Source organism: Artemia sp. Qi Xiang Cuo, chromosome 6, assembly GCF_049724085.1.
Source record: "Artemia sp. Qi Xiang Cuo chromosome 6, ASM4972408v1, whole genome shotgun sequence".
Lineage (NCBI taxonomy): Eukaryota > Metazoa > Arthropoda > Branchiopoda > Anostraca > Artemiidae > Artemia > Artemia sp. Qi Xiang Cuo.
Window position 1 is genome coordinate 1,947,823 of NC_142799.1, and position 9,243 is coordinate 1,957,065.

The following is a 9,243-nucleotide window of genomic DNA, read 5'->3' on the forward strand; positions in this document are numbered from 1 at the left end:
ACTGCTATGGGTTAGTTGAGGTTGGGTTAGTGCTTGGGTTAGATGAACAGGTTGAGTGGTGGTTAGTCAGATTAGGTTAATTTATCCAGACCAAGTTGATTGCGATAGTCAATGCATTCAACTCGATCTGAAATACGGTAGTGACCATGACGTAGAACATTCACACCATTCTCGAGCACATAGACTTTGTCGGATATACATGACATTGCATTTTTTTCCGCTCTCCCAGTATAATGTCTATACTGTAGAGAGCAAATTGCAAGCACTTGTGCTCTCGGCACTAGGCTACTTTCTACACAGTCTTTGTACGCGCTCATGTTGAAATTGCTCTTTAAAAAATGTGTAGGCACCCCTTTACACGCCTTCTTTTCTTCCCCGCTATGAGTTTCCACGCAATAAACTTTAGGACCCGGGAACACCCCCCTGGATATCAAATCACTCCCCGTCTCTGATTTTAATTTTAATAGTTGGTTGGAGGCTTGACGTTTCACCAGCTCGGGGTAGAGTGATGGATTCCAGTTGGTGAAATCCATCCGTGAGCTGATGTATTCCCCCTTTTCTAAATCACCCAATAAATCCAATTCAGTCCCATTTACCTTTAACAGCAGAGAATCTGTATCACCATAGTAAACTTGAACCTCCCCCTCCCGTGGCCATTGCACCTTGCACACATTGTAAAAGAAAGACAACATGAGCTTTTTTGAAATTTATATTACTGAACTACTGCCTGCTATATTCTTGTTCAGTACTACATTTCGCTTTCGCCTGTGTAGAAGAACCATGCCGGCCTCTATGCTCGTGAACGATGTAAAATTGGGGTCGGCAATAATTCGTGCACACTTTAGAGGGTCAGTCACGACGTCGCAGCGAGATCTATTACGAACGCTTTCACACATTTTGCCAAACGCTGAATTTAGAATGAGCTTATACATTTCCTTCTCCACCTTTGAATTTGCCTTAGAGCGTTTATCTACAAAGGTGTCGATAAACGTTTTAAAGTAGGGTCGCTGATTGAACTGCAGGACCCTGTGTATTTTAGTGATCTTGAAGCCGTTGCTCACCATCCAGTGCAAAAGCACATGGTGAACAACGATATTCTCTTTAGGGTCCAAATCAGCAATCAGTTTCTGTTTAGAGGGAGTCCAATGCATCCCCATATCCTCAACCAATGAACGATTGTAGGGGCTCAGCGAGTCCCTGCTCACGGGCCGATTGATACAGGGAAAGACAAAATATTTGACTGAGTCGTGAAGCGCAAGCGGAATGTGACCGTCTACTTCAAAGAACCATCCTTGTGACATGGTATCCTCGACTATGTTAATGTCGGGGAACTCACAAGGATTCTCAAGCCATTGATAGTTCCCACACGGCAAAGAGTAGTGGGACATTGCCGAGGGGCCCCACGAGTTCATGTCCAAGAACACTGCAGTTGACTTTGCACCGGTGCTTTGTCCGCTTGGATCGGTTGATAAGACGCGGTCCCCATGAAAAACATACCCACCCCTCATTGAACGCTCTACAAAAAGGTGTTGATCTATGTCGGTGATTAGGCCTATTTCCTCCCTGCTAATTTTTAAAATTAAATCCATCACTAAATGGGGTGTCGGAAAATAATAGCCTATATCTAACCCGAAATCTGAATAAATCTGATCTGTGTTCTTGCAGATTATATCCAACAGACTTAAAACGTCACTGGTCAAGTACAGTCTACAATAAGCCCATCCATTTTTACAATCCCCCTTGGACCACACCTTCTTGGCAAACTCATACTCCTCGGCTGTGCATTCACTGTTGGTCAGTGAATTGTAAAAAGCTTCAATTGGAGGTAGTTTCTCCTCACTTAAGCGAGCGCCAGAGCAGTAATAATCGTATGCGTATATACCTTTGCAGGTCAACAGGTCATACATTTCACTGTCTGGAAAGTGCTGTTTAAGCAAGGGAAAGCTATCAAAATTGTCGCTTTTTTGCACTTGAATCAATTGACTCAATGCCTTGGGGAAAAAACTAATAGAATCTAAAAACCTAATTTTATTCCAGCACATATGCCCATTATCCACTGCTTGCCATTTCAGTTCGAGAAGCAATAACTTCTCGGCTGATTTGGGAATTATGTTGTAGGTAAATGAACTATTTACCCATGGACCATCTACTCCCCCTCCCCCCCTATGCAAACGTGCCAGTGCCGGTACCATAAATTTTAAATCATAATTGGAATTATGAATAAAAACAGGGATAAAAAACTGTTGGCTAACATTTAAATTACACGATTGATGCGCACCCCCCCTAAAGTTACTACCTCCCGAGGATATTTCCGGCCACACATGGTCATGATCTCTCACTTTCCCCCGCCCCCCACGTTTTCCGTTAGTCCCCTTATCCCCCTCCTCTGCAAACTCTCCCTTACAAACCCAACATATTTTTTGATTTTTAATCGCGAGATCATCCTCTGCAGACAACACCATTGGATAATGTGTATTTCTCAAACGATAAATAGTACCATTAGCCGTGCCAATCAGTTTAGTCAGTGCCTTGTCCATGCACTCCCGCTCATCCAATGTTTCAACTATTTCTAACAACCGAATGGTGTTAGAAATGTCTCTTTGCGCGTGGGCGTAGGACACTGCAATAGCCAGATGTTTTTTGACTCGGTTTGGAAATTGGGGGTCGTTCACCTCCACCAGCTTAGCTTCACAATCCAAAGATATTTTGTTGCACTGGAGAAGGGTATTTTGGAAATTTTTGAAACGTAGAATGGCCCTATCCCCTGAAACCGTTTTCACTGTCTGGTAGCCGTGGCGGCTACAATGCTTCATGTGATTCCGTAGTTTTATATCACTACGGAATCTAGAGAGGCATGTTGGACAGTAGAAACATTCTCCCCTAAGCTTACCCTCCCCCAGAACTCTACTAATGTCAGTGATAGGGTTAAAATGACCGATTGTGTTCAATTGACTAGGTGGTGTGTATAGCAACCAAACCCAGTGTTTAACCAAATCAATTGAGGGACTCCTGACTGGGAATACCACCCCCTTCTTTTTTGAACGAGCTCCATGTTCAAATTAAGTTTCGTATTGTACCACAGTAATGCCGATATTCAAATGTGCATTAGCACTTTCAAACATGTCAATAGATCTTAGCGTCACTGGGTATTTCCCCTCTAAGCATGAAAAATCTACAACTGGAAAATCGGAACCGTCCTTCCCATGTACAGCCCAGTGATCTAAATTCTTCTTGGTAGCGTCATCTGCTAGAGGCTGAAAGGTTGATATGAGGAAAGCATATCGGAAACACTTTTGATCTGTTTCAAAACGGATCCGCTGGACACCACGACAACCTACTAAATCTGGATTATATTTTAAAACTATAGACCTTTCCCCACCTGCCCCCCCCTCTTAAAATAAAATCTTTCTTTATTTTACAAATGTTTACACTTAAATTTTCAATAAAAAGAACTACTGACCCACGCCCATTTTCATTATAGTTCTCGAGATGCGTTATAATTTGATCGACCCAATCCGTGAAAACACCCTCAAAATTTTCTAAATTTGAATAAACCAAACGCATCTCGGAATGTACAAAATGATAGTAAACTTCGCTTTTTCCCTCATTCAAATAGAACACCTTTAGAACAATGGAAACCTTAATTGAATCCCTACCTACCCACAACTGAATTTGATTCTCCAGTAGTGCACGAATTTTATCTACATATTCATGCACAATTTCTATAGGGTTATACACAAAATTACCACACAAAAGCGAATTAAAAGGGTGAGCAAACATTGCAGTGAAAACAACTATATTATTTAAAATTGTATTGGACAGCTGAAAGTCTGGGAGAGTTGTACCCTCCTCCCCCTCGTGGATAGTAACCCCACTCCCAAGGTGTTAAATAATATGGCGCTTGGAAGCCGCGTCCTTCGCGTGAAGTGGGGTCAAGTTCATGTAATCTGAGGGGGAAGGGTTTCCCCTCAATCCACCGACAAAATCATCCAAAATCAACATAGTATTTGGACTTAGCAGTGCTAAGTCTGAATCTGAATTATCTACATTACCCAGCTCAACTGTGCTATTATCTACATTTAAAAAATCACCTAAAAAGTCGTCAATATTATCAAATGATTGATGTAAATCATCCCATAGTGAATTGTTGGGGGGCTCCACGTGTGCCTCCTCTCCTTCTCCAACTGACGAGCAGGGGGGAGATGGCAAGTATGGAACCAGGACAACCTGTAAATGAAAAAAATAGCTTATTTTAAAAGTGTTCAAATCATCCCTAGTTTTTTTAAAATTTGTATTATTATTGCTTAATAAAATTTGGTTAATTTAACTGAAGATAATCTAAGATATGTCATGGAAGGCGAAAATTTGGTCGGTTATTTTCAGTGTTAAAAAAAAAAAATTTTTTCGGCGCTCCCCCCCAGCGCCCCCCCCTAACCGTGCCCCCCCGCGCGTCCCGGGCCATCCGGGGCGCTTTTCGGAGCCACAGCGCATCCCTGTGGCGCTTCTCGGGCCCCGCATCGCTTCCCGCGATGCTTCTCGGGCCCGTGGCGCATCCCTGTGGCGCTTCCCTGACCCGTGGCACTTTCCCCAACGCGGCCCGCACCCGTTGCGCATCCTAGTGACACTTCCCTGACCCGGGTTACTCTTCTAAGCCACAACGTATCCCTCTGGCGCTTTTCGGACCCACCGTGAGTCCAACACTGCGTCCCCGACCCACTGGCTCTATTGCCTCCTGACCGATACATAATGTCTCAAAAAAAGTTGATATATGTCTAATTCCGTTTTACAGGTTCGGTGAACACATGAGATGTAAATTAAGGAGGTTAGATGAACGAGTTTGAACTTCAAAATGTTGAGAATTGTTAAGTCACTTTCCCCATACACTTCTTATGCATTAAACCGCTATGTTTTGACATAATGCACCCCGCGCGAGGTTATAAATAATTTTGGCATCTCCTTTCCCTGTTTTACATTAGCGGTTTTTAGTCAATCACGGTTTCAATGGCCTTTGCGTAATTCTGTGTTTTCTGAAATAGCGGATAACAAATTATCTGCAAAATTAATATTTTAGGACATTGGAGTTATTTTATTCTATGTAAGAGCGAAACATGGCACAATATAAATATTCAGTGTAAATTAGAACGACAATATGTGACAGATGGGATAATCTCTCTCAAAATTATGTGAAAAAGAGCATTCACGGAGTTTCAAAGGTACCTAAAAATATATGTGATAGCAATAGAGAAAATAGTAAAGAATAGAAAAAATAGCATTTTGAGTTTCAAAGGCAGTGATTATTAATAGAAATTAACTAAAAATATTCGCTTATGATATATCGAAGCGATAGCAAAGATTAGAAAAAGAGCGGTTTCTTTGCAAAAAAAATACATTTAGATATGTAATAGGGGTTAATATCTCACAGAGATATGTTTATATTGGGATTGAAAAAGAAAAAACATTGGAAGAAATAGAAAGGTAGGAAAAAATGCTCACATTTGCATAATCCCTCTGTGCTTGGGTGCCGGATGGTCCAGGTAACGTGTGTGGGAGGGTGGACGGGGTGGCGTCGCTATTTTCTTGCGCGACTGGGCCGGGTCCAGGTAACGTGTGTTGGAGGGTGGAGGGACCGGTGGCGTCGCTATTTTCTTGCGCGACTGGGCCGGGTCCAGGTAACGTGTGTTGGAGGGTGGACGGGGTGGCGTCGCTATGTTCTTGTGCGACTGGGCCGGCTATTTCACGATCTTGCATCGCTTCGGCAGGGTTCACCATATTATAAGAAGCCGTCCACTCTCTCTTTAATTTAAGCCCAGGCTGCATTGGGGCTGGCACTGATGGGGCTGTCTTGTCATCTCTGGCTTTCTTAGCGGGCGGCGGTGCCATACATTCTTCATAATTGGCCTTAAAAAGAAGAGAAAAAATTAGTATTGAAATAATTTGCCCCTTTTTTACAGAAAGAAAGTTAGTACCTATAATTTTGTCTAGAAAAGGCATTTATCACTAAGAAGGCACAACGTACAAAATTTCGTGAAATGTACCAATTGCATCCTTTTTTGAATCTGAGAATTACGACTCACTGAGCCGTTCAAAAGCCGGCCTAGTTTGTATATATTACCCTCCCCCCCGACCATTCAGCCCCCGGACAATAACCCCCACGGAAAATATCCCTGAGAAAAGACATGGAAAAATATCCCCTCCCCCCCACCGAAAGATATGGTAAAAATGCTATTCAATTTACGCATAATAAAGCAATGTATCTTTTTCTTAAACTCACCCCCCTTACTTTTCACGCGAAGAAACAGTTTGTTTTCACGTTACAAAGATGGCGATAGAATTGAGGCATGGTCCCCTGCCCCAAACACCAATGTCCTAAATATATTGTTAGATCTTAATTTGAAAATAACGAGATTTCACTGGTTCTCCAAAAAGAGATTGTATATGCCTGCGCTTAATAAATTGCAATTGTCTGCATGAAATCTCTTTAATTTGACAGGAGAAAAACATCCCATTTTGATCTGAGAAACCTTTTTACAGGAAGTGCTTTAAAAGGGGTGACAGCTAATTTTAGCCACGCACTGGAGTCTTGTGTCAAAACAGAACGGCATTTTCACTAAAAATTGACAGAAGTCAGCGGTCACTTTAGCTGGAAATATCGATAAAAAGAGTATTATTTCTATTGCAAGAATTAAAATCGTAAGGAGTGGGGGGTTTAGATGGTTAAACAGAGCATATTTTATAGTCTTCTAACGACTATAAAGATAGCATAGTGGAGTTTGTATTAGAGTGGGAGGCGGGGGGGGGGGATTTAGCGGGAAAAATATAGGGAAGGAATTTATCAAAATGGTATTTATTTTTGCGAGAATTTGGGGTTGTAAGACAATGGGGGAAGGGATGGGGATATTGTTAGACCCTAATTCGAAAATAACTTGTTTCTCTACTTCCACACAGGTTGTGTAGGTCTTAGCTTAATTATTGAATCATTGTGTTTTAATTTGACGGAAGAATAGTTCCGTTGACCGCGTTTGTAAGCCGGAAATGGTGATAGCTAATTATAGGCCTCGCACCAGAGAGTCTTGTGTCAAAACCATAGCAAGCTAATAACAACAGAGCGATGGATGTCTCAGAGAAAAGATTACAATTGATAAAAGTCAAACTTTAACGAAAAGAGAATTATTTCTTTTTGCGAGAATTTGGGATTGTAAAACATTGGTGGGGGGGGGGTTAGGTTTTGAGGGTAAAGGAATATATTTTATGTTTTCCATTGATTATAATGATGTTTGTATGGTTTGGGGGGGGGGATTTGGGGTAAAGGAATATATTTTATGTTTTCCATTGATTATAATGATGTTTGTATGGTTTGGGGGGGGGGATTTGGGGTAAAGGAATATATTTAAGTTTTAGCTGAACATACTGGAGGATGTCAAAGGAAAATTCGTTTAAAAATAAAAAATGTACTTACATTGCAAATTGTAGTTGACATGGCTTCTAATTCATCAATATTATCCATTGTTGTTTACACTGTGTCACAACACTTTCTGATAATTGAATCACATTGCATGTCCGTTATATATGAAATCTCAAGGGCGAATTGTTATGTAACGGGGAAATCATATGTAAGCAGGCCTCTGATTGGTTGAGAAGGAGGATGTATCCGACTCGCTGATTGGCTGAGAAGGAAACACGTGATCTAACTGTTTCCGGGAAAGTCATAACATTTGGCTCGAGAGCAACAACAACAAATACTATTTCTGGAAACCATGACATTCGCGATCGATTACGCAATCAAGTTCTCGGAAATTCACTTCCCCCTCGAGTCCTAGATCAATAACATTGTTCCCGTTAGAATTCAATGCGCATGTGCAACCTTCGTCCCGGAGCTATTACACATAGAAACATCAAATAAATCGATCTTGGAAAAAGAGGTCATTGACCCCATTACGCAATCTTTCTCCCTAGGGACTCTATGACCTTATTTGGACCATAAACCACGTGGTGATCGTGGGAATTTTAAAAAAAAGTGTCCGGATCGGGATTCGAAGGGGTGGTGTAATCGTGGGACTCAATAAGGCATCTCTACTAGAATGAAGCACATGTGCTACTAAAGACTTACTACTACTACTACTTCTAACAACTCACCGCAGCACCAAGTCACCTGAGGCCCACAGAGCTATGCACGCTCCTCCTCCACCCCAATCTATTCAAGGCCTCCCTCTTTACACCCTCCCATGAAGTTCCCATTTCCCTTAATTCTTTCCTTGTGACGTCCTCCCACCCCAGACGGGGACGAACTGCTTTCCGTTTAGCCCTGGATGGTTGACCAAAAAAAAAATCTTCGGCAATCTGTCATCCTTCATCCGCACAACGTGCCCTAACCACCTCAACCTTTCTTTCATTATAGCCCTAGAGAGCGGTATTGAACCACATTTTTCGTATAGCCTATTGTTTGAAATACGGTCAGTCAGCCGGGTACCCAGAACAATCCTTCAGCAATTTCTCTGGAAAACATCTATCAAATCTTCATCCGCTAAAGACTTAGTTGAAGCAATAAAAACAAAATACCAAGAGACAAAAAAAAACAACGAATGTATTGCAGCGAGAGACTCTCGAGAGGTCATCCACTTTCCACCACCTGGTTCAAATCTCGGGAAAGCACGTGTGTCACAAACTTCCGCTACTTGTGGCACAGATCTACCATGTGTGGTGTATTTCCACAGCACTGGGCACAGTTCCTCCACAGTTGGCATACTTTACCTAACGCATTACCCGGTGTACGCAATTTCTGAAGATTCGGAGCCTCCTTGTCTATTAGTACCATAAGGGCCTAAGAGGATTAAAATACAAGTAGGCCAGTTCTGTTGGCAAACGATGCAGTAGTTGTTTTATCGAGTTATCGACATTCTCTTAGAAATTTGGATACTAAAACTTTTCACAAATCGGTATTTAATATCTCGAGATTCGTCACCAATAATATTATCTTATCATGGTTGTAGAGGTGGCTACAACTTAATAAAGGTCACGTTATAATACCGATCTATTAATAAGTTAACAATCTTTGGTCAAGTATCTTTGGTCAACAATCTTTGGTCAAGTCAAACTCAGTAGTTAATGCCTCAAAAGCAGTGATCAATAAACATTATCAAATTATTTAGCAAGACAGTAATATATTTGAGTAGATCATTTGCGGTAAAGGAATTCAAAATTATTTATTCTCCCGAATCGATAGGGCTATGTGTTCGTAAAATTATA